Source organism: Schistocerca piceifrons, chromosome 1, assembly GCF_021461385.2.
Source record: "Schistocerca piceifrons isolate TAMUIC-IGC-003096 chromosome 1, iqSchPice1.1, whole genome shotgun sequence".
NCBI classification, from domain to species: domain Eukaryota; kingdom Metazoa; phylum Arthropoda; class Insecta; order Orthoptera; family Acrididae; genus Schistocerca; species Schistocerca piceifrons.
Genome location: NC_060138.1, coordinates 951,360,267 through 951,384,298, shown reverse-complemented (window position 1 = coordinate 951,384,298; position 24,032 = coordinate 951,360,267). Strand labels below are relative to the sequence as shown.

Genomic DNA, 24,032 nt, shown 5'->3' with positions numbered 1-24,032 from the left:
TAGCTCTGGCAAGTGTCGACTGGAGCCAAGAAGACTGTCGGTTTCATGCAAAGGGGACGAACAGAACGTGGGGGGGAAGGTGGGGGGGGAAGCTCCACTTGTGTTTAGCTTAGGTGATTCGGAGCGTCAGAGTCTTCTTTCTTACACTGGCTAAATTATGAGGGTTACAATAAAAACTCCTAACACAGAAGTTGAATTGTTGGCTTCTGATCAAGATCCCAATTTGCTGCGTTAGTTGTTTTGTTATAATATACTTTTGATATGTCTGTATGTTTGTAGCCAGGAAATCCAATATCTGGTCATCCTGCCTATTCGTTCTAGCTCATTTAGCGTATGGATTAGGAATCTAGATATTGACATTTAGTTACTTTTATATGTAATATAGATATAAACGTCAAGAAGACTTTTCTAAAAGTATTTATATGGAGTGTAGCCATGTTTGGACGTGAAACATGGACGATAAAAGTTTAGACAAGAAGAGAATAGAAGCTTTCGAGGAGTCGTGCTACAGAAGAATGCTCAAGATTAGATGGGTAGATCACGCAACTAATGAGGAAGTACTGAATAGAGTTGTGGAGAAGAGAAATTTGTGACACAACTTGACTAGAAGAAGGGATCGGTTGGTAGGAGATGATCTGAGGCATCAGGGGATCACCAATTTAGTTAAGGAGGGCAGAGCGCGGGGGTAAAAATCGTAGAGGGAGAGCAAGAGAGGAATAAACTAAGCAGATACAGACGGGTGCAGTAGTTACTTGGAGATGAAAAAGCTTGCACAGGATAGAGTAGCATGGAGAGCTGCATCAGACCAGTCTCTGGACTGAATACCACAACAACAACATATGTGGCTTTCTACTTTAATAATTTTAAACTGCATGTAAGCCATACGAATAAATAAATAAATTATAGTCTAATGCTCCCATTTAGATAGTGTTGTTTCTCCGATGTCGTCTCAGTATTAGATCTTCAACAGTCTAGACGGTTTCAAGTTACCGCATCTGAGTCCGAAATTATTATTTTAATAACTTACGGGAATGCGCAGAGTGACGTCGTCGAACAACCACCAGTGTCTCGACAGGAGCTCACCCTGCCATTTTCATGACAGTTTTGCATTGAAAATGGTAAGGTGTACTCCCGTCGAAGCAATGGTAGTTGTCTACCACGTCAGCTGGCTGCATTCCGGTAAGTTATGTACGCATTGTATACCCCGCTAGAAATTCAGGTCTCACATTATTGTTTTAATTATTCTTTCATTTGGATCTAATTATAGCTCATGTTGGACATCTCTCACTATTACTTTCATAAGACTTATTTTGAGGACGTCTGGCGCTCTTCGAAGATAAATTATCAGTGACAACTAGCTTTATTAAGCTCGGCTTCCGCTGTGATTACGTCAGTGGTGCTCCTCGTTGTCCCTTGTAACACTTATTAAGCCATTTAGATAACATGGGACATTAGAAGGTAATTTTATGATAGCTGCTCACACGTTTTGTTATTAATTTGTGTGCCATGATTTTAATTTTTAGTATTAATCTACTATTAACAATTCTCAACTTAGTAATCCCTTAGTACGGATCTAATAAAGTTTTATATACAAGAATTACCTTGAAATTCACCTGAGGATGTACCTTCATGGTACTAAACCAGTTGAACTAGTCTCTAAGCGACTAAAATAAAACAGCTAACGACAAATTGGACTTTCTGTTCTACCAGCAACACCTCAGTATATTTTAATTTTTGTAAGTGATCCTTTTAGTATGTATAATTATTTTAGCTGTAAATGCCCTACTTTTAAGACTGTTAGCAGAAACTGATAAAACTGATGCGTTCTTTATATCTCATCACTCCAGCAGTATATATGGAACCCAATGAGTCTTAATTGAAACACATCCATTCAACTTTTTAAATAATGTTTCAGAGCTGACAAAGGCGTATGTTCTTGAAACGCTAGATATAGAGAAATACAACATGGAACAGTCACAAAATTCCAAACATTCAGAATAGGAACGGAGAAATAAACTGAAAAATGTGCTGCCGCTTATTATAGAACTATATTGGAAAGTGTGTACTGCGTAGCCGACGACAGAAAATTACGCAGGCCGTGATAGAGGGTGATTAAATTAGCATTCAGAATTTATGAGCACCAAATGTCATCCTTCCTAACTTTAGTGCTCAATTCGAGGATTAATTGGGAGCTTTCTGGTTAGAAGTATCAACGATAGCACCAAATCTTCAGTCATTACTCTTTCAGCATTCTGCTTCACGTCCGTGAGGCAGTGAAGGGCGATATCTTTTACTATGTGATCTACGGTGGCTGCTTCAGTCATAGCTTACTTCTGGTTCCTTCTCCATTGACATATCCCGCTATTCCATAAACTCCTCTCACATTCTTACAAGGACTTCCTCATTCGTTATTTTGTCAGCCCATTTAATTTTCTGTTAAGTAATGCGTTGTGCGAAAAATTTGTCTTAAGCAAAGCTGATGACGTTAGTTACCTTGAAACCGTACTGCTCTGTCTCAGAAACAAATAACAAATTTTAGTAGCATGACCACGATATTACAAACGCCACGACTGGCCAAGTTTACATCTACCTGCAAGGTCAAACGTACTGTAAGAGAATCACTTTCTTTCTTATGTATCCTACATACCAGCGGCGAACATGCGCTTCTCTTAAACAAATGGGTTGGGCGTGATGTGACGGTGGTCGCGCATGAAATGGCTCTCAGAGGAGAGAGTAGAAGGAAATGCTTTTCTCTCGTACTGAGAGATCCGTGTCAGCATGGCAGACGCGGCCACCACCCAGGTGCCCCTAAACACATCTCAGCTGGTCATTAATCACTCGCGGGATCCGCTTAGCGTTTCCTCGAAGGCAGCTGCGCTCTCTAACTACATAGCGACGAAAAAGTATTCCTTTCTTTTTGCTTAAAGGATAGCCAAGTAATGGTGTGTACTGTCTCCATCAGGTCATCTTTTCGAAGACAGTAATCTTGTGATGAAACTCTGCTACTTGCCCAGTGTGGAACGAAGTGGCAGTTGAAGTATATGTTACATAAAGATGAAGAAATGGTAATAAAAATCCGACATTTTGTATTGTGTAACATATAAGGACAGTTATCGATAAATACTAAACGTGACTGTGTGTTCATTTGACAATGGGAACTCTGAGTTTAATTCACTGTCGAGTTCAATGACCAGATCCATGCTCACTAGGTCGTTTCAGCAATCGAGAACAAAAAGGTATTATTTACAGTCTATCTCTCTGATGTATGACATGAACACAAAAAATGAATTAAATTTTATAGAAATGCTGAATGATGAACCTCTTACAAACGACAATGGCATTTATGGTACACACTGAAATTATCTGTGTATATTTCCCCGACATGTACGGCGACTTTCTTAGAGTGAATACCAGTAAAAATATTTCACCTTCTTTGATCCACTCTCTTGCATATCGAACGTCGGACTTTCGCCTTTCGAAGCCAAGCGCTCTACCGACTGAGCCTATCCACGCATGACTCACGACTGTCAGTTTTACTTGCAGCAGTAAGCCTCTCGTACCTTCCAAACTTCACAGTTTCCCTGGATATGTTGCGAATCTAGCACTCCTGGAAGAAAAGATATAGTGAGAAAATTACTTAGCCACAGCCTAGGTCACTGTTTCCAGAAGGAGTTTTCACTGTTTAATAGAGTGATCTGAAACTTCCTGGCAGGTTTCTTATAATAAAGCGATAGAATTGAGTCTCTAACTTGGAGCAGACGTGACTTTAAACCTTCCTCCTGCACTTCCGCCAGTGTTGTTGTCATACCCATTTTTCATAGAGCGCGTCCAAAAAGGTAAGCAGAACATTTGAGGTATTTGAAAGAGTACAGCAGCCGCGGCAGATTCAGACTTATATCTGTGCTTTTAAGATGTACCACCACAACAAACCAGGTAGACCGTTTGCCAGAAGAATAAAAAAGGTCCACATTCGAGTAAAGATACGGTAAACTATTTTAATCAGTCGGCATATTTCAGTCCTTTACTTCTGACACCGGAATTGGTGGACAGCAAACATTTGATACTTTTTCTATCTTAAATACTTTCATTCTTAGATCAGCATTTAACCTAAGTTAAGAGCCGATAAACTAATTGAAAGGTGACAATTGGCCACTAATCACATATTCATTGGTTTCTAATCTCGTTGTTGGTACCACACTGCTCAAAATATTGAGCTTAATTGGCTTCCACAGCTCCAAACCAGCCGATCAGTTTGTCGTCCAGACAGAGAGTACACGTAAGACCACTGATTGGAACGTGTGAAGAAGGTAGTGATTAGCCCATTCGTCAAAATATCGTGCATAAAATGAAATCAACTCGGACAAAAATCAGAAAACATACCACCTGTCAATAACACCGCTCAATATTCAGAATTTATTGGAATATCGTAGTCTCCTGTAAATGTGTTAATAGTTCTACAAAAAAAAAAAAAAAAAAAAAAAAATGTTCAACTGTGTGTGAAATCTTATGGGCCTTAACCGCTAAGGTCATCAGTCCCTAAGCTTACACACAACATAACCTAAATTATCCTAAGGACAAACACACACAACCATGCCCGAGGGAGGACTCGAAGCTCCGCCGGGAATAGTTCTACATTCCCCATCAGAATATGTTAGTCAAATTCTTAGTTGTATGTATTCTGTTAGCCCTTGCTAACGTTGCAGAATTTGTTTTATTGTATTTGTGACTAGTAATGAGATAGGTTGTTGTTCGATAAACTTGTTGTCTTCTGAATGCATTATAATAACATGAATTTCCACTTATCTCTTATTTTAAACGTCGGCAGTCATCTTATCTTACAGCTTGCCTATCGCAGCGGTTTTCCCTCCTCGTACCCCTCATTTTCTTCTTTTTTTCTGTTCCATTCTAAATTAGATTTTGCTGCCATTGTCAGTTCATGAGGGATGCGTGGAAGAGATTAATTTGCTGCATGACTGCAACGTGTGTTCGCGGAAGGACAATGGTCTCTTGCAGCCGCGCTGGATTAGCCGAGCGGTCTAAGGCGCTGCAGTCATGGACTGTGCGGCTGGTCCCGGCGGAGGTTCGAGTCCTCCCTCGGGCATGGGGGTGTGTGTTTGTCCTTAGGATAATTTAGGTTAAGTAGTGTGTAAGCTTAGGGACTGATGACCTTAGCAGTTAAGTCCCATATCATTTCACACACATTTGAAGATTTTTTTTGGTCTCTTGCATCGTCTCCCACTGGAATTGGTTGATCACATACGTCTGTTTCTCGCTAACATGTGTCCCAGGATTTTTAATGCCTTCACTAGTGTACACTGATTTTACTTATGTCATTTACCTAAAAAAAAGGACTCAGAACCAGATGCGCCTAAAGCCCACCATCGTCGATTTGGACAATGTGACATTTGTGCGTCCTGCTGACATCTACTGATCTTACGTGAACCAACTTTATCTATGCTGTAGGCCCAGTTTCTTTGTATGATTTTTCACAAAAAATTTCATGACTTCTCTGACATTCACTTTCATATAGGTCCAAAGCAGAAAGCATAATTTTCTTACTCTGTGTTATTCAGTGGTTATCTAGGGCTGCCAACATAATTTTACTGTCTATATGACGCACGTAGTCGAACTTCGTAATCGGAGGTAAACTCATAATACTGTTTGTTTCGGGTAACGAGGTGCTGCAAAATAAAGTTAAAAAACGTGTAAGAACTGAAAAGAGATGGGAAAAATGTCAGAAACCGGAAAAGGAACAGTGGTGAAGAGTACGTGAATTCCTGAAACAAGGTAGTCTCATGGAAAGAGCAAGGAAATGGATGCCTATGTAGCTAACGAGATAAAAGTAAGGTTACATTGTTATACCGATTTTCGAGACTTACGCAAGAAGAAAAAGACGAATGTCAAAATGGTTCAAATGGCTCTGAGCACTATGCGACTTAACTTCTGAGGTCATCAGTCGCCTAGAACTTAGAACTACTTAAACCTAACTAACCTAAGGACATCACACACATCCATGCCCGAGGCAGGATTCGAACCTGCGACAGTAGCGGTCACGCGGTTCCAAACTGAAGCACCTAGAACCGCACGGCCACATAGGCCGGCGACGAATGTCGAAGTTATACAGAAAGAAAGGCCATCACCACCAAACCAGAAGGTGATGTACATTTCAGAAATTTTACAATGATGAGTTTTCCAACAGAGAGCCGGAAACTTTTACTTAAAGTAACAAATTCTTCGTTGGAAGCTTAGTAAGTCACCACGTTCTGCAAGTCAGTCTCGGGGGTAGACCACACTGCGTCTTTTTGCCACACTTTTTGGATCCCTTGGAAAATCAGGTGCCCAAATACGTAGTCGAAAAGCAAATATCAACCTTGAAACACAAATAAAAAAACAACTAGATTTCCTGTCTAAAGTGGACAGACAGTTCTATCTGAACCTCAAGCCACAGAACGTGGTTAACAAAAATTATGATAACGAGGACCATCAAGTATTAGGATAGGTCATAATTGTGTGTGTGTGTGTGTGTGTGTGTGTGTGTGTGTGTGTGTGTGTGTTTTGCATGAAGTATCTGTTCTGTATACTCTGATTCTAGTTCCATATTAATTATAAAATTTACAGCCCTCAAAAAGACACTATTGCCACCAGCCTATACACCGTAGTACGTTCATCTTCGGCGAACGACGAAGAAAAAAATGGTTCGGATGGCTCTAAGCACTATGAGACTTAACATCTGAGGTCATCAGTCCCCTAGAACTACTTAAACCTATCTAACCTAAGGACATCACGCACATCCATGCCCGAGGCAGGATTCGAACCTGCGCCTAGAACCGCTCGGCCACCCCAGCCGGTTCGACGAAGTAATTCAGAGTCCTCCACAGAGGTGGTTAGGTATTTCCTTGTGTTTACAGCTCTTCACTGATGAAAGGAAATTAATTTAAATACTCATAAAATTGCTGAAGAATAATCTGCGGTGGTCGTACTGGCGTGTAAAGTGTCAATGACTTCTCTTAAGTTCCTCCTTTCTGATATTGAGTTTTTAGTCTTTCTTCCTTCCTCAGTGACGTTCAGCGGCAGTTTCACGAGAACGCACAATTAACAGCTACGAAACTGTGACCTACAGTTTATTTGATACTGTAGGGCACGCGTTTCCTTCTTGGAGCGTCGCTGGAACAACATTGTCAGGAGCGCGACACTTCGGCGATAAATTGCCGCGTAATGCACGGCCGCGTCGGTGACCGTAGCCGCGACTAATCGAATATACCGAGCAGTAAACAGCAGCAAGGATTCGATTTATCTGAAACGAGTTGCACTTCTGACCTCTCAAATAAAGTCCCGTCGTAAATTGCGCCGTTGATAACTGGCTCGGTCGTAAACATAATGCAGCGCATGCTGTTACTCCGACATGAAATACTGCGGTAGGGCCACTGAAAACCATATAGTTCATTAACTTCACTCCATTATATTTATGTGCATTTCTTCTGCAGTATTTACAGTAGTGGGATATTTTAGTGCCGCTAAATCTTCAGAGACGTCCGAACACCCTAATTATTCTCCGTTTTAGTGATTTCTTGCGCTGTCTATATTTGTGTTTCAACATATTGTGTGACTGGGAGACGCTACAGACTCGTAGGGACAATAGCAGTTAGTTAAACAGTATTAACTGTGTCTTACTTCCGATTTACGAAGTAGTCCTTTCTGGAAGGATATTTTAATATAAAATTCTCCACGACAGTGCGTTCTTAACGGGCTGGATTAACGAGATGACTTTTACATTTTCCTGTGTGAGACACGAAACGATATTTAGAACTATCAATTCTGAAACATCGCTCAATACCCACACGAATTTATGGAAGTAATACAGTAATTTTACACTTTTATGACGTTACATACTTAACATTTATTGTGACAAGTGTAAGTAAAAAGATGATATGTCGAAGGTAAAGGTTATCAAGTACCAGCGAATTATCAGAAGAGGTGAAATGTCAAGAGGACATTCAGAGTGTACCAGAAAATAATACACTTCCCACTGACTATTTTTGGGAAAACATGGCGACCAGTCTGATGATATCGTGAATGACATGTTTTCTTTTATATCTCTATAGACACAGCGGACCTTCATTACGCATTTAGTTTCAGCCACACAGTGATTATCTTCAGACTGAAGTATTTCAACGCATTGTTTACATCTATCACTCTGTGGGTTGATCAGTTTTCTAAAATTTTGTTTTAATTCTATTTTTGTACACGAGGTAAATGCAATAGAATAGTACCAATAGTTACACAGTGGAAACCCAGGGTGTAAGGGAAATGAGGAAAATAGATGTGAATTTTGTGCGGTGTACGAAACGTTCTCTGAATTAACCAACACAAAGAAATCGGAAAATCTCACTTGTCTTCTAGAGATTTATAGGGATTACTTGCAATAAAACTTATTACGACACACACTCTTGGAAATATGTTCACTGTAAAGGCTACTGAATGAAACAAATACAAAAATGAACAGATGGACTTGAATGTACGGTTACCTTGAATAATACGAATAACTATATGTTCCGATACTAGGTAAAATGTGTGACAAAACTGTCGTCTGATGAGGTTCCTTTAATTCAACTATAAAACTGTGGATGACACGAACTTTCTACATGTATCTGACATGCTTCACAGACAATTTTTCTTTGGGCAGGATTTTTGAAAAGTGTTGCCAGAAATTTGTGGTACCCTAGAGACAGCTTCCGTAGTAAAACATTGTTTTGTAGTTCTGGCAGAAACTTACGGTACCCCTGAATCGCTTAATGTGGTTACGGTAGCTGGGCTCTGCATATCTTACTTTGCTTACTGGAATAAATAATTTACAGAAAGGGGGCCTTCACAGAACATAACAGGTACCGTTACTTGACGTTTACAATGTTTATGTGATCTCTAATTTTGTCGTAATGTTACGTTGTCACTCACAAATGTGAGGAATAGTGTAATGTTTCAGATTCACTTTCACGAAATGCAATAGCATCTGAGATTCAGTTATAGTTATCTACCGAAAACAAAGGAAGTAGGTTACAGTACGCTTGTTCGCCCACTGCTTGAATACTGCTCAGCGGTGTGGGATCCGTACCAGATAGGGTTGATAGAAGAGAGAAGATACAACGGAAAGCAGCGAGCTTCGTTACAGGTTCATTTAGTAATCGCGAAAGCGTTACGGAGATGATAGATAAACTCCAGTGGAAGACTCTGAAGGAGAGACGCTCTGTAGCTCGGTACGGGCTTTTGTTAAAGTTTCGAGAACCATACCTTCACCGAAGAGTCAAGCAGTATATTGCTCCCTCCTACGTATATCTCGTGAAGAGACCATGAGGATAAAATCAGAGAGATTAGAGCCCACACAGAAGCATACCGACAATCCTTCTTTCCACGAACAATACGAGACTGGAATAGAAGGGAGAACCGATAGAGGTATTCAGGGTAACCTCCGCCACACACCGTCAGGTGGCTTGCGGAGTATGGATGTAGATGTAGATGTAGATGCGTCACACACTGTTACTAAATGCTTTCCATGACAGTGGTAAATGTTTTCTCAGCAATAAAAGATTTAGTTCTGTAAAATTTACTTTTTCAGTGTATCACTGTCAATGGCATCTCTACTCGTTTTCTTGCACTGGCAGAAAAACTTAGAAACAGGGTTTCTAATATTCCCTCTAGGCTAAGATTATTTATCTGCCAACTCTACTTTGGCACAGCATGACGGAAAATGGAACACCACAAACTAAAGAAGGTCATTCGATAGCCCCACATGAGGAAAAAGCACCCGGATGTCTTAAAGCACCAGTGACTGTGAAAGGTTTGAGATACGTACGGCACGTCTTTGAAGTGGAGTCCTGAAGACGCTGACGTAACGGTAACCCTTCTAATGATTTAGGACGACTGCTCGTTTCGTAAGGTGACAGCTTAAAAGCGACTCCGCTACCCGCGAGACAAACATCAGCGCGGCTATCCAGACACCACACTGCTCTATGGGAAGATGGACAGGTTCCAAGGTGCCAGACGAGCATACAGCAGCTCTTAGCCTGAATAAGACATTCCCATCAACTCAGTGGGACGTGTCATCGGTTTCAGAAAAAAATGAAGCATCCATTACTTGCAAATGGAAACGTTTCCAACATCTAAACGGCTAAGACATATTCTCCATTACAGAAAAGAAAGGAAAACGTAAATGCTAGAAATCCAAACAGGGCGAATATTCGTCAGATCTGTTCGCGAATGCGAGAAATCACTTGAGGATGAAGGTAAGATACACGTTTGAAATTCTTAAGGCAACAGGGTAGAATACATGGAGTGACAGGTTATTAACAACTTGTATAGAAACCAGACTACTGTTGTAAGAATCGAGAAAAACAGTAGCCTATTACTGACATTGTTCGATATACAAAGTAAGAAGCTGTGAAGAAAAGCAGCGATAAATTTAGAGAGAGTATTAAAATTCACGGAGAATAAATAAAAACTTTTAGGTTTGTATTGTTGTGCCAGATACGGCAAAAGGCTAGGGGTGCGGTCGAGCGGAATGTTTGGTGTCTTGAAATGAGGTTTAAAGGTGAGTATCAGCGATAACAAAACAATGACAATGAAATGTATTTCAATTAAACGAGACGTTACTAAGGAATGAGATTAGGAAATGACACAAAGTAGCAAGTGAGCTTTGTTATTTAAGCAGCAAATTAACTAACGATGTTCGAAGTAAAAAAAATATATTGAGGTTAATTTTTTCACACTGCTTATACAAAATTTTAGAGTGATCGTTGGAGATAAAAGAAACACTTCTTTAAGTGACAATAAGTCCGTTAGGCATCTTTGAAGGATTTGATGCTATTGATTTTCGAAGATGGTTTTCAGACTGCCGTTTGACGAATAGTGTTTTAGAGATCTTTTGAAAAAGTCGTCCGCATACATCAAAGCACAATTACCATTTGCGTCCTGATGATTGCCTCATAATAATCAGGTGTTACGCGATCATGTCTGCAGTTTCAGCCAAACGGAGGACAGCTCTTCTCCAGTGTGTATCCATGGCTCGTACATCAAATGCTTCCCCCCCCCCCCCCCCCTTCTTCGAAAGAAATACGAGGTCTATCCGTTTATAAAGGTCCGATTAGTCGCGAATGAAAACAACGGTAAATACAGCAAAACTGTGAATACCAAAAACCTATTATTTGCAGTGTTTACTACAACTTCCAGCTACTTCCCTATATAGTCGCCGCTCCGACTTAGACGTTTGTCGTAGCGTTGTACCAACTTTCCAATACCCTAGTCAAAAAGGCAGCCGCCTGTGATTTCCGCCAATTCTCTACAGTGGGCAGCAGTTCATTGCCTATGCCAAAATGTTGTCTTCATAGGCAGCAGTTCATATCAACAGGGATGAAAATCAGATCCAAGTCGTGGTTGCATGGTGGATGATCAAACACTTCTCGTTGCAAAACCCTGCAGGAGCACCTTCATTGTCCCTGCACTATGCGAACGAGAATTGTCATGAAGGAGGAAATGTATAACATTTATGTTATGTGGGCTGCATGAAATCAGGCGAAATCTCTCAGCAGGTACTCGTACTCTGCGGGGGACATTATTTTCTAGGCATTGTTACGTGTTGACTGGCTCTCAGTACTAAAAAGAGCGACATGAAGCGATTGACGAGAATACTACTGACAATGAACAACACAGCTGTGTAAAGTTTCACCAGAATTTCACATCGTATAGATTTCGTGACCGATCGGACCTTAATAAGTGAATAGTCTTTGTACACTGGAGTGAGGGTGGGAGAAAATTTGCGATTGATGTCAGAGAACATTTAGATATTGTTTCCCCCAATTGCTGAATTGAGCGGGTTGAGCTAGTAATGTGGGCATCACCTTCTGTTCCTGGTCTCCTACAGACACAGTTATACTGTGGCACTGAGAAGATGTGCATCATAGTGTGCGAGTGAAATGGTGCAGCAGCTGGACACTTAACCCGAAGCTGAAGCACTGGGATAGTATGAGTCTTATTGCAAAAACGTCGAAATTGCACACAGATTCACCGTGAAATCCTAACGATAAGTGGGCCTGGTGCAAATCCATCTGTAGTGAAATGGTGCTAGCAAGATTGTACAGTCTTGGATAATGCTGATCTGGAAGGAGGGGTAAGAGAACCTGAAGGAAAAGAGATTTTCCAACAATGAGGACGTTCACACTGTAATTCTCGAATGACTCCGTGTCCAAGGAGCGGATTTCTGTTGTCGATGAACTGATCGTTGTTTACAGAGATTTTGTAACTATGTTGAAACATAATTTCATGTATTTGTCTCACTATGAAGTACAGAATTCAATAAAAAATTCTGTGATCTGCCATAATAATGTGATGTTTCCTTTCTGAAGTTCCCTTGTACTGTACGCGGTCTAATAATATTCTGGTTGAGGTGACTGATAGGTGTAAGTGAACGGTGAGAACAGAATAACACTAACCGGTACAGGTTACTTTCCTCCCACTCTTAACTCTACACAACAGACAATAAATGATGAGCGCGCGCCTAACATACCAACAATTTGAATGTCGCATATATCGTTTCAATGTTCGTTAACTGCGCCAGTGAGCCATCCTTTAGTACACTAAACACGGTGCTAAATAAAGTAGGCGATGGGCAGGAAGCAGTGAGAACCGATCGATGACGTCTGATTTCTATAGACTGAGTTACTTGCATCAAACACCTCGTCGAGTGGTGTACAGTGTATTAAAACAACCGTTTACCCATGGCAATAGTGGAATACTTCTGCCATGTTCTAATTTCCACTTTAACATATCCTATAAGTAAAAAAGGCTGATATAGATTGTCATCACTCGCTGTTGTCCTGCAGCACGTCTTAAGTTTCTCATGTTATTGGGTGACTTTCCTGCAAGTCAAGTTGAGTTAAACCACCATAATCCAGTTTGAAAATGATACTTTACGATTTCTTGCAGGGCGATTATCGTCTGCGAGCTGCACATATATTAATTGTGTGGGCTTTTAAAAATAGAAAAATTTGTCTTATTCAACAGTGTAGTTTCGTAATTTTCGTTCTTGACATCCTGTAAGGAGCGAAGTATTCAGGAACAGCGCGCTGTAAAGTTTGTAAATTTAAAGAAATCGACAACGGGTTTGCTGAATGAACCGTTCCAATATTAACCTGAAGTGTTTTTAGGAAAACAAGCGGAAATTATGTTATGGCGTCCCGACAAGACATTGCAGCCTCCAGTTAACACAGTGATACGTTACTCGGGATATTTGGTGAAGGTTGTTGTTTATTTGATAAACATAGTTGGGTAGTTGCTTACTCCACTTTGTTTCCCAGAAAAATAAGCTAGGTAGAAGAAGTGATACCGGAAAAGCCCGACATAGAAGAGTAACAGTACCAAATTATATGTTTTAAAAACAGAGTCTGCATACTCTTTAGGTATATGACTATGAAAATAATCGTTGGCTGTTGTCTAAGTTACTTTTTAAGTCGAAACGCTGCTATACTAAATAATTCTATACGGAGTCAACTGAGTGCCTTATTCAGCATTTCAGTAAAAGTGAAATTATTCCTGTAAACAATACAACATGTTTATAAATTAGTTACACATAAGTAATATTTAATTGCGAAAATGGTAAATCACTTACATGAATATTTGACACAGCACTGAATGCAATATATCGTCAAGATTATTTGCGCCTAACATTGTTAGTTCCCGACGTTCCCGCTAGACGGCGTCCGCGAATGTGTTATTTCAACAGTCATCAAGGTGTCGTATAATGGTGCAGTGTGTGCTCAGTTTTTTTTTTTTTTATGATTTCGTGAATCCATATTCCCTACTACAGTTCAGAGACAATTCAGGACTTAATATCCAGCAGTGTCTGACGCAGCAGTTCATCAAGTTTGGCAGCCTTATATTCGTAGTCGGGTAAGTCAACGAGACGTGCAGTTCAGAACTGAATACGCCTAGTATTACAGAGTGGAAAGTATTACGGAAACGCCTCTGATGCAGACCCTACAAACTGGAACTGTTGCAAGCTTTAAGAGAAAATGACAAAGAAAAACGAGCTGAGTTTTGTGTGCAAATTATTAAAGAAATGCAAACTGAACATAATTTTCTTAATAAAATGGTGTTCAGTGACGATACCATCTTCCAGATCTACGTTAAAGTGAATGGGCGTAATGTTCGGATATGGGATGAGCGGAAACGACGTCACATAAATCAAACATTTACGGATTCACTTAAGGCTAATTTTTTTGTACTGTTGGATGTAACAAGACTTACGGTGTTTTTGTTTTGCCGAGTCAACTGTAACTGGCTTTTCGTACTTGGACACGCCTGAAAATTACCTAATCCTCAGTTACAGCAGGATATGGGCACAGAATTTATTTTCAATCAAGATGGCGTGCATCCACATTATCATCGTGAAGTTGTCGCATATCTCGTAGTAATGAGCCGACTTTCATCAAACGCGGTAGAACAATATCTCGGCCACGATGAACACCTAATTTAACGCCAATGGTCTCCTATGTAAGGGGTTACATGAAAGACAGAGCAATTGTTTCTCCGCCTCCGGAAAATGTGGACGAGCTGCACCAACGCACAACACAAGCAGCTGCCAGCATACATCAAGAGTTTCCTTATAGACTTTGGCTGGAAATTGGTTACAGATGGGCCTTTTCTACGTTACAAAAGGTGCCACACTGAACATTTATAAACAAAAGTTGACGATAAACTACATTCAGTGATGTGTCAAACACCTCTGTAAGTTATTTAGGTCTTTCGCAAATAAAGGTTACTTTGGTATAACCAGTTTATAAACAACCTGTACGTTAGGTTAGGTTTTCGCTAGTTACTGTTTCCATATTTGAAAGGCCACGGGAGAAGCTCAGATAACTATCAGTGGACGAATCCTCGGATGACTAAATGAGGGTAGTCCGACGGGCCCATACCGCTCGCTACGGTCAGTTACCAGTCAGCTGGTAGGTTAAGGCAGTCCGGTTCCCCCCTCAGCAGCAATTTACGCTCTCCTAAAGACCGTTCCGGACGGCCGCTGGGCATGGCTAACACTTTCCACATCGGAACTGACCGCCAGACTCCGGCTGCTCCCTTTAGGAATAAATGATGGGGCACGTGACTCTCTGTGAAATCGGTAACCACACAACTATGCACGGCATACAAAATCGAGAATGGAATTTATCAACCTGAGGTATGTTCAGGAAAGCTATTGTACTCTGTAATGGCAGCTATTTTAACTCTCTTAAGGTTTAGTATCTCTAAACTCGTCTGGCTTATAGTTTTCGTATTGTGAACATTCTTCGTACTGAAATTAAATTTATGTTTATATCCAAATAGTTTCTCCACGATTATAATAATTCTCAGCGAGTTCCTTCCGATTGAGTCTTCTTCGTAGAAGTGCTGCACAACAAACACTGTGAAACGGTTAAGCTTAATGCGAGACGAATCGGGGATTTTAATGTCGTCATACTTTCACTGAAATACCATAACTTAATAGTAATTAGTGGAAATAAGGAAGTGAGATCATCATTTAAAGGCACACGTGCCGTTTGCTACACGGAGAAATCATAACGAATCTGAGGGGTTCTGTCAGAAGGAAAATATTTCACAAACACTCAGATAAGGATATTGCTTTCAATAATTTACAAAGGTAAATCTCGGCTAAATGAGGGACAACAATAAACAGATATGCATCTGAAATAATATGTAAAATAGCTGTAAAATTACTTACAAAAAATATAACGGGAAGAAATGAGTGCGTCACTTAACAATTACAAATTCGTGTGCTTTCTAGTAATTTTGTAAATGTCATAAGCTATCAAGAAAATTGGAAACATCCTCTGGTCCAGAAGAAAGACACCCAAATGTCACAGATAATCAAATGTTATCGTCCTGAGATACACAGAATAACTTAAATAAATTAAAGAATAGATGAATAGAGCAAAGACTTAAGCTGTCAATACGGTGGAATATCCAATAAATTTAATGTTGTGTTGTAATTCACTGTCTGTAAAATTAGGAAAATTTCTTCTGCAACGGTTAACGGTCCAACAAGTTCGCCTGAGAAAAATATGACGTATCTTTATTTATTGGATTTTTTTTCCACTCTAGTGACGGCCTCCTGGAACAATCGAGGATCTTGACACGTTGGTTGAATCACCGCCCTCGTATTTCTAGACAGGACAGCCTCCCATAGGACCTCTGCGATTCTCCCGGGTTTGATTCCCGACGGGATCAGGGATTTTCTCTGCCTCGTGATGACTGGGTGTTGTGTGATGTCCTTAGGTTAGTTAGGTTTAAATAGTTCTAAGTTCTAGGGGACTGATGACCATAGATGTTAAGTCCCATAGTGCTCAGAGCCATTTTTTTGAACCTCTGCGATTCCATTGGGCACTTTCGACGAATGCTAAAACCCATCCTTCGAAGAAACTTTAAATTACAGTAAGGAAAACAGTGGTATTCACGACAAATGCATGCTTTAGATGTATCTGTAATGTCAAAGACGAGAGGAACACACTGTCCACAGTGAAAGCAGCTACCTTGATTCGATATTTGGCTTCTAGTCGTTTTTTTAAGTCCCAGTACCGCAACACTGAAACAGTGCACTTCAACACTGATTCGTTATGACATTCGATCCCAGTTAGGTGCTCCTAAGTACAATGAATTTTCTTTTAAAGTAAACAGCCCGAAAGTATTAATGCAGTGAAGAGACAAAAATGTTAAATAACACATTAAATATGTGTTCCTAAACAGCAGTTAAATAATGACCGCGCACTGTAAGCGTCAAATGGCGATGGGTTTCGCTGAAAGACGTTTAACATAGGAGAGAATATGAGTGCCAGAAATAAAAAACCGTAATCGGGAAAAAATAATGATTTACAGAAACATGACGAATGTAAAAGGAACAGCATAAAATGGGATTTCTCTCATACCAGAAAACTTCGTTGAAAAGAATAGGAAGCTGTATATATATATATATATGATTCAGTGCAGACCGCTACGGTCGCAGGTTCGAATCCTGCCTCGGGCATGGATGTGTGATGTCTTTAGGTTAGTTGGGTTTAATTAGTTTCTAAGTTCTAGGCGACTGATGACCTCAGAAGTTAAGTCGCATAGTGCTCAGAGCCATTTGAACCATTTTTTGATTCAGTGCAGTTAACAGACATACATTGCACAGAACTGTTAACGCTTTCGTAGCCACTTGTTGATATACTGCCTTTTCGATTTTGTCTCGCTCTCGTCGGCCAATGTTTATTTAGTGATTTTTCTAATGTTTCGCCAGCACCAGCGGCTGGTATTGTCACAGATTTACCTTACACCGGGTTCCCGGGTTCGATTCCCGGCGGGGTCAGGGATTTTCTCTGCCTCGTGATGGCTGGGTGTTGTGTGCTGTCCTTAGGTTAGTTAGGTTTAAGTAGTTCTAAGTTCTAGGGGACTGATGACCATAGATGTTAAGTCCCATAGTGCTCAGAGCCATTTGAACCATTTACCTTACACTGCTGGCGCCGCCAGCAATCTCTTACAGTGCCACCACTGAACTTCGTAAGGCGTTGTGTTCGCCCATGATAGGCTGTGTATGCATTATCAGTCTACAATGCTGTGCAAAAATTACTGTCATAATTTAGCTTAACTTCCAAGTGATGCTGGTATAAAAGGCGTCAATTTGTACGTTCTTAAGACAATTTTATTGGTACACCACAGTGATGTGGCACTGTATTAAATATTTGATTTATTTATCAGGACGCCCATGGTTCGAAATCGAGCCCACCCAACAGATGAGTTTCCTCCAGTGGCGCAATATCGCTAAACCTTTACGATGACGTCTCTAGCAAACTAAATCATGGTTTTTCATGAGATTTTGCGTTTATACACTTCGGTTTGTACCGATCACGAAAATTGACAACGGCCTGGAGAGCGATGTGCTTACCGCATGCCCCTCCGTATCAAAATCCGGTAGCACCTGAGGGCTGAGGACTACACGGTGTTCGGTCGGTACCGTTAGGCCTTCAAAGCCTGTTCGGAAGTTTGCTTGTATACTTCAGTCTGTAGCACAGCAGTCTTATACAATATCAAAGATTCTTTTCGATTTCTTCACGGATGAAGTGTTATAATGTTTTGTTATTTTCTCCAGCTGAAATCGTAATGGATCCTCTATTTTGGCGATCGCTACGGAATCATTACCTAAGGATCTTTGAAATAAGTAGGATATGCCTACAGCCTTGTCTTTCAGCTTAACTGACCAGATTTCAACTATTTAATAAAAATAATGTTATCCTCTTTCTGGTATTTTCGGCAGCACATTTGCGACCACTTTAAAGTGAGTCAGACAATCATGTTACCATTTGCTACCCACTACATCGCGTATACAACGAATTACGGTAGTTTCACGTAGATCCCTCGCACACACAGGCGACGTTCCAACTGTCAAAAATTTAATACTGTATTTTTCATACAGATTACGGTTTATAGTAGCAGGTAATCACGAAGAACATACTTAATGTACGGCGAAGGGTTTGTGATAATCCCCATGCATTGTTACTCCCGTGTACTTGCATATCCGGCACAACTGGTACGTACTGATCGTATGGTCAAATGTTGTTACACTAACACTCTTAAGAGCCATACAACTACACATTTCTCTAGATTCAGGACTTATTTTTTTCTGAAAAGTTTTAACCAACAGATTACTTTGTAATCTCCTAAAAAACTGACGTTACCATCAGTGACATCGTGCTTCAGTTCGCTAAATACTACGACATGATAGAAATGAGGCTACTCACACTACAAAGAAATTATCCATCGTCGCGTATTATTTCGAAACTGCGATCTTCAACTTTGTCGTTACACTGTATTCAGTTTGAACAAAAGTTATCTACTTAGTTGCACTTGACGAGCAGTTTCCTATAATCGTTCTCTTGCACTCGGCCGAAAGGCAAGAACAATGGGAAGAACTTCCGCGCAACCTCACAGGAAACGAAATGCAGAAATATTTTGGGCAGTGGAAGGAAGGACGTCGGGCGTGCGAGGACTCAAACGGGTCCTACATCGAAGGTGGTCAACGCTCACTGAACATATTCGGTAAGTACACACATTTCATGGCACCAGTCTCTTTCTATTGTAACAAGCCTCGTATACGACTTTTACCGCAGGAGTGAATCAACAGGTTTGTAAAAACCGCTCATTCACTGCTCGTTTCCACAACTGTCGAAGGTATGTCGTTGTTGGTAAACTGTACTTTTGCTGCCCGCTTTTCCTTACATCCGTCCATGTGTCCAGGATCTGTTCATGTTATCTACATGGCGGTCAGCTCTGTGTTGTACAGGGTCATGGCACAGTAGATTTGTTAGTCGTCGGAACAGTAAAGTATCTTTCATCATGCGCTTAATGCCGGAGCTTTTCAATAAACGGAAGAAAGTACACCGCAGGTCAGAGGTCGAAGTGCACTCGCGTGCGGTCGTAAAATAGCCGATCGGACAGGGGGGTGTCGGTTACAGCTGAGCATGAAATATTTTACCGCTCGCCTCGTAGCGTAGCGCCTGATAACTCCCGCCATAAAATGTTATCCGGTTAAAGGTTACACGGCGGATGTTGGGGTTCTAGGACTCTTCTTTCCTTTTCTTAAACAGTCACTAGTTCAGTGACCCCGTGATTCATCAAGCTGCCGCTCTCCCATCGCTGTGCTTCCCGCAAGAGGAAGTTTGTCGGTTTCCAAGATTTTCACTCCATTGTTAGTATCACCATAAACACCACAGCTGTCTGAGATAGAATACGCTTTTTAGGTTTTAGCCCAGTAGTCATAAAATGCTTCTTGGATAATGTTTCATGGTGTATTTTTCGTAGTGAACCATAAACGGAAGAAAAACTGCATACGGGAACTAGGTGAATGTTTTCTATTAAACCCTAGATTACTAAATCCTCACACAGTATTTTCAGAGATTCCAGTAATTTTCAGCGATTGCATAGAATTAGTCTGAAACATTTTGGTGTATCTGAAAGCCCGAGTAAATTTGATGGTTTACGTTTGCGGATAGCAAATTCGAAATAACGTTATTATAGTTACTAATGTAACCATTTACAGAAATTATTCCAAAGGGCCGGCCGGCGTGGCCGTGCGGTTCTAGGCGCTACAGTCTGGAGCCGAGCGACCGCTACGGTCGCAGGTTCGAATCCTGCCTCGGGCATGGATGTGTGAGATGTCCTTAGGTTAGTTGGGTTTAATTAGTTCTAAGTTCTAGGGGACTGATGACCTTAGAAGTTAAGTCCCATAGTGCTCAGAGCCATTTGAACCATTTTATTCCAAAGGGTTCATATACGTAAAAGGAAGAGGTCTCACATAGCCGACCAGATTAGGTGGTTGTCTTTCAAACTGAACATGCAGTAATGTGATTCACATAAACTGCAATTTACTTACACTAAGTCTAGTCTTTCTTGAAGCTGCAGGGACTTCATTCTTTCTTCGTCAAGCACAGATAAGACATACACGAAAAAAGAAGTGAAGGCATTTGTTTCATCTCGTATTAAAATTTCTCGTGTATGGAGATAATTCAGAGTATTAAGAATATGTACACAACCTCCAGCATTGTCAAAGAAAAGAAAATGTGGAGAAATGGAGTTTACACATGTTTCTTCATTGCATTGCACTACATCCCCTTGTGTTCACAATTTTCGAAACGAGTAATGAAGACGGAGAAATTTACCTTTCACCTAATCCTTGTGCATCATTCACATCTTAATAGTAGCACTGGAACACCAGTGCCTCTGAATTTCAGTTATACGTTGGACAACACTCAGAGGCAGACATTTTTGTATTGTGGGCGTCCGCAGCTGTAGAATTCTGTCATGACGAAAAAGGCTGATTCAGCTACATGACAAATATTAGTTGTGATCCAATTAGTTTTATGGCGTTAGAGTCAAGTCTTCGGGGATACATGTTTATTTCACAATTTTGTTCTTAACGGTAACCGGACGGGTGAGCCCATTTGTTACAAATGGACAGAGAATTTTAGGTTGTCTATTGGTTATTGTTTGAACCAAGTTATGAAATAAACATGTATCCCGCAGCTCGTGCGCAGTAGGGCCAGGTCCACGTGTTCCGCAGAATACACTACGCCAGCGTTTGTAACTAGTTGGGTCGTAAGTAAATAGTTAAGATACTGCTGAAGCGGTATTTTCATCATGGAACTGTTGTGAGGGTAAACGACTATGGCAACCACTTTTCGTTAAAAATGCTTATATCAATAAGTATTTAGGAAAACAAAAGCAGACGTGTCAAGTACGTAGTTGGGTCTGATTACGAAGACTGCCCAAGCCATCACACGTGATAACGTTTATTCTGTTTGTGCACAGTGTGCCATGCGTCCCCAGCATCGCGCTCTACCGTAGCTCATGCGCAGTAAGGCCAAGTCCACGTGTTCCGCAGAACACACTACGCGAGCGTTTGTTCGTGAAACAACGTCCAACGCTACGCTACGAAATAGCAGCGGTCATCTAGTGGTAGATTTTAACAGCTTTCACACTTAGAACCGGTACCCTATAGTCACTGTGTTCTATCTTTCGCGCTAGGCATTTTTGGAATATAATTAACTCTTTTGTCAACCAATTACGGACGTGGAGGGTGGAGAGAAACGATGTTTCTTAACGAACTCGTGCATTACTGTAAACGGTAAACCTCGAAAATGTCTTAAAATGACACGATGAGCTGTCGCTATAGTTAAAAAAGTGAAAATGCGAAGACCGATGAAGAATAATAGATTTTTTAACAGAAGCTCTAGTTTTACGTTGCGTTATGTAACCTTAGATATAGATACAGTTGAAAACAAAATACAAATGAAAATATTGCAAATATTACGTCTGCTAAGGAATCATTACAACAATCTCTCGAACACTGGTGACACACATCTTGGCTCACGTAAGACAAACCTTGTACTGCGTCATACAACAATATGTAACGGACAGAGCACTTGAACGAAGAAAATGTGCTTTGTATAAGGCACCGAAAAGAAAGCACGTGAGACAGGTAGAAATTTAAACGTAACTGAGTGTCTGTTATTGTAAATAAACGGTAGTGTTGGAAAGCAAGTGCCACTGTTGATACTAGCTTTCAATCGAGTTGTTTGCAGGTTCAGTATTGGTGTCAAGGAGTAGTTATTGTTGTACGAGTAACTCTACGAGAAACATAATCAAGCAGTCTTCAACAAGGAGCAGATTTGTGTTCAGTGGGCACTATGCAGTAGTAACACGAACGCTATAAGCAACACAGTAAATCGAATAGAGACTCACCAGAAAAATCACATGATCAGCACTGTCCACAGCGCAGCACAGCGTATACTCCTAGCAACCGTAGTTCAGTACTTATGTGACGCCAGAGAAATATAAGAAATCGATCGAAGGTCGGAACACACACGAACGACACGACCTGCACTGCACCTCGGCGAGAACTCGGGTGCCGACACTCTCGTGAGGCGTGGATCCGGCGGCGAGTGAGAGGCTGCTTCCGCGGAGGCCGGCTGTGCGAGCGTCCGGAGAGCGTGGGGCGGCGTGGCGTGGCAGAGTGGCGGCCGCGCGGCGGTGCTCGCGCCTGGGCAGTCGGCGGCAGACTGACGGCCTGCCAGCCGCCAGCGGTAGGCAGCCGGCGGCGCACAACAGGTCCCTGCCGCGCCAGCACGCCCTTCCCTTCCCTTCCCTAGCCGTCACTGCGCTTCCCTTCCTTCGCTGCCTGCTGCTTGCCGCGCTGCCAGCAGTTCCTCACAATCGGCACTGGCCTGCCGGCACAGCGGCGTGCCGTCATCCACTGTGCCATTCTTCCGGTGGGCTTCCTCTTCTACGTCTACCACCGCGTTTCCACAGCCAGCGGAAGCACATGCTTACCTCGAGAGAGCTCGGAGCCTGGAAAGTGGATTCGCAGAGTGTGGGACAACTGCGAAGAGGCCCGTATGCATTCTTCTCCAATGCCCCATAGCAGACTCCTAACTAAGGAACGAGCATGTGAGATTGGTTCCCAAGTATGTGAGTTTCTCGAAGACTTCTTAAGTAATAGAACCCAGTACGTTGTCCTCGATGGTGAGTGTTCATCGGAGGTGATGGTATCAGCTCGAGTGCCCCAGGGAAGTGTGGTAGGTGCGCTGCTGTTTTCTATCTACATAAATGATCTTTTGGATAGGTTGGATAGCAATGTGCGGCTGTTTGCTGATGATGCTGTGGTGTACGGGAAGGTGTCGTCGTTGAGTGACTGTAGGAGAATACAAGATGACTTGGACAGGATTCTTGAGTGGTGTAAGGAATGGAAGCTAACTCTAAATATAGATAAATGTAAATTAATGCAGATGAATAGGAAAAAGAATCCTGTAATGTTTGAATACTCCATTAGTAGCGTAGCACTTTACGCGGTCACGTCGATTAAATATCTGGGCGTATCATTCCAGAGCGGCTACGTGGGGTTTCCTGCCGTGGGGTTTCCTACAAGGGTGCAGCAGGTAGCGAAGCTGTCCAGAGCAGCCGGTTCCCTAACGAGATGTTTGCGAACTGAGCCTGCCCCACTGTTTGTCTACACCAGTCGCTGACCCTCAGATCAGGTGTTGTCACCGTTTCTCAGACAGTGTCGTCGTCGATTAGCATCAATAATTTCGCAAAGTTGACTTGCCGATCTGGAGTTTCGTCATATATATCATACGAAACTAATTATTTGTATTTGGCGGATCTCATTCACAAAAGTACGCTTTTAACGGTTTTTCTAAAATTCTGATTCACTATATGCTATTTATTGAATTTTTAAATTAACAAAACTGAAATTTTACTTGGCAAATTTCTTACATAACATGGTCACTCGTCCTGTGAATCTTCCAGAATTTTTGGTGAGAAAGGCGGAATGAGGACTCAGACAGCTGGTTGCCCACTTTTCTATCAGAAACTTTTAAAAACGATCATACTTCCCGTTATTGTCCTCCAACAGGAACATTTTTCAGCTGATTATTATGAAGTTCATTTTATAAAGATGAAATTCCAACCAG

General features: G+C 41.3%; 1 protein-coding gene across 1 annotated transcript in view; it reads right to left on the bottom strand.

The window, feature by feature from the left end:
* Nucleotides 1-22,606, bottom strand: part of LOC124776755 (discoidin domain-containing receptor 2-like) — a 198,800-nt gene extending 176,194 nt beyond the window's left edge. Inside the window, exon 1 of the mRNA XM_047251888.1 lies at nt 22,306-22,606. The gene's annotated coding sequence lies outside the window, so the exon portion shown is untranslated. The remainder of the gene's footprint in view (nt 1-22,305) is intronic.
* Between the last annotated feature and the right edge of the window lie 1,426 nt (nt 22,607-24,032).